A 3,130-nucleotide genomic window follows, 5' to 3' on the forward strand; every position below is an offset into this window, starting at 1 on the left:
CTGGCTGGCTGGGTTAGCCCTGGCCCTGGGGACGGGGACGTGCCAGCACGCCCCAGCCCGACGCCGGGCACCGTCCCTTGCCCAACGAGGGGAGCCCAGCTGCGGGTGGGGGGGAAAGGTGGGGGTGGCACATCCCTGTCCGTCCGTCCCCGTCACGCTGGCTCATTACGGGCACGGCGGGGCCCGCCACCCTCCCGCCGCGTGGCAATTAAGGGCTGCCAACACGGCCACTTAATTAGAGCCTGGCTGCCGGGGCCGGCTGGTGAGCGATGGGAAGCGGCTGCTCGCCTGGCAGCAGGATCCAGCCACGGGGCCGGGTGGGCGGAGGGGACGGGCTCAGGGACGTGTCCCCCCAAGGGGGACGGGGGCTGCTGGGACCCGCGGTGCTGTCCCCAGGGTGCCCCACAGCCGGTGGGGATGGGGTGCGACAGCCCACAGGATGTGCAGGGGGTGGCAGTGGGGAGTGCCCTGTGCAGTGACGGTGGGTGACACCCCGGGCCGTGCAGTGACAGTGACACTGGGTGACACCCCCAGCCGTGCAGTGACAGTGACACTGGGTGACACCCCCGGCCGTGCAGTGACAGTGATACTGGGTGACACCCCAGGCCGTGCAGTGACAGTGACACTGGGTGACACCCCCAGGGCCCTGCCGTGACATAGCATTGTGTGACACCCCCTGCACTGACAGTGACTCCGTGTGACAACCCACGGGAGCTGCAGTGACACTGCATGGCACCCGGCGGCCCCGCAGTGACAGTGACACCCTGCACACTGCGCGGTGACAGTGACACCGTGTGACACCCCAGGGAGCAACAGTGACGCTGTGCAATACCGCCGGGCTGCGGCAGCAGCACTGCGTGACACGAGTGGGACTGTGCAGCCGTGGTGACGCTGTGTGGCACCCCAGGAGCTGTGCAGTGACAGTGACACCGTGCCACACCCCCGGGGGCCCTGCAATGACAGTGACACCGGTGACACCAGTGCCATGCGGTGACACCACACTCAGGACCCCTGACCTTCACCCCGCGGGGGTCCCTCCCTCGTGGGTATTGGGGCCCCCAGTCCCCACTGGAGGATGTCACCCTGTCCTACAGCCCCAGGGGGGGGACATCTGCACCCCCTACCCAGTGGGTGCCCCGTGATGGGTACTGGGGAGGGGGTGCTCCAGGGATGGGGTGCTCTGGGGAAGGGGGGCACCGGGACAGGGGTGCTCCAGGGAGGGGGTGCTTCAGGAATGGGGTGAATTGGGGGAGGGGTACCCTGGGGAGGGGGTGCGGTGGGGAAGGGGTGCAGCGAGGGGGGTACGTTGGGGACAGGGTGCTCCAGAGAGGGGGGCTCTGCAGAAAGGCTGCTCCAGGGAAGGGGGGGCACCGGGAAAGAGGGGCTCTAAGGAAAGGGTGCACTGGGGAAGGGGGTGCTGTGGGGGGGGGGGGGGGTGGGTGTCTGTGGAAGGGCTGCTCCAGGGAAAGGGGGGGGGGACAGTGGGGTTGGCGGCCACCTGTCGCGAGCCCCCGGCAGCCGCAGCGTAATTGATCCAGCCGCCAATTTGCAGCAGTTAAATATTTGGGTTGCGCGGGGCCGGCTCCCTGCTCAAACAGCCCCCGGTGAGAGGAGACGGATGGGCCGCGGCGAGCGGCTGCTCCAGCCGCCGCCCGATCGATGGCGGGAGGCGCGGCGAGCTGGGGTGGCCTCAGCGCGCGGGGTGCCCATCCGTGTCACGAGCGCAGGGGTCTCAGCCAGGGTGTGTGTCCGTCCCCCCCCCCTTCCTTGCCATGGCCATCGATTAGGCCGCCCAGCAGCCCGCGGAGCGGCGGGGGGACAGCTGTGGGCAGGGTGTCCTGCCAGCTCGTCCCCACGGTGGGGGGGGGGGGGGGGGTTTGGCTGGGGGTGGCCAAGAGCGCGACCCGGGCAGGTCTGCAGGTGCTGGGGCAGCCGGGTCCCACGCAGCACCCACGGGAGGGACTCGGCGGCCCAGCGCCAGGCTCAGGAGCCCCCCCCCGGTGGGTGCCACCACCCAGGCACGCAGCCCACCCAGGGGCTCAACCCCCAGCTCTGCCCAGGGCACCCCCAAACCGCCCCGTGGGGAGCCCTGCGCCTTGCCGTCCCCCCTGAAACCACCCATTCCCGCGGCCCTGCTAAGCTCGTTAGCGGCTGGCAAACGTCAGCAGGGCAGGAGCGAAGCGCCAAATGCGATTACGGTGCCCGTCTCACTTTCTCCTTCCCTCCCCCGGGCTCATCGCAGCCCCATTTATCGCGGAGGCGGCGAGCCGGGAGGGAGGAAGGCAATCAGAGCTTATCTCGGACTGAGACTGTCCTGCTCCAGCCCTGATTTATGGCTGGCTGCGAGGGACTCCCGGCACCACCGCCGCAATTAAGGGAGCATTAAAAAGCCGGGGAGGGGACTGGCGGAGGGTTATCATCCACGTACAGCTCCTCCCCAGCGCTGCTTAAAATGCTGAGGTTCCCAGGGTGGGCGCCCCAGCTTGGGGATGCTCTCCTGTGGCTGCACAGGGACCACCGGGTCTCCCCAGGAGGGTGAGAGACGCGACCCCGGGTGCAGGGTTGGGCTCAGAAAAGGGGGTGGGAAGGGTGCCCGGCTGCAAAAAGGGGCACGTGCTGGCTGGGCAGGGCTGTGACACCCAGGGAAAGGTCCCTGCGCCCAAAGGCTGACGTTGGGGACAGCAAGGACACTGCCACGCTCCGCAGCAGCCCAGCCTGCCCGGCCAACAAGCGGGAGGGCAAGTGGGAGCCCCAGCAACCCTGAAGACTCTGGGGAGCGGGAGGTGAGCAGGGGCTGGCAACACTCACCTTCCTCAAAACGCTGGGACAAGGTGGGTGGCAGCAGGACAGGACTGCCCCAGGGGGAAAGCACTGACCACAGAAAACCACAGCGATCACACCCCGGGGAAACCAGACCCACCCCGTGGGGTGCCCGGAGCCCACAGGAAGCCATGGCCCCCCCCGCCCCCCCCCAGGAAAGCTCACAGCAGGGGCTGACGCTCTGAGGAGCTCCCTGGGACCGGCTGAGAGATGTGTACTGGGGAAAAAGCACGAGCAAACTCGTCAGCTCTGCTTGCGTGCGGTGAACTTTACAGAGCGCAGCCGTGCCCCGGCATAGAAACGACCTGGG

Source organism: Tyto alba, unplaced genomic scaffold, assembly GCF_018691265.1.
Source record: "Tyto alba isolate M040663 unplaced genomic scaffold, T.alba_DEE_v4.0 Super-Scaffold_12, whole genome shotgun sequence".
Taxonomy (NCBI): domain Eukaryota; kingdom Metazoa; phylum Chordata; class Aves; order Strigiformes; family Tytonidae; genus Tyto; species Tyto alba.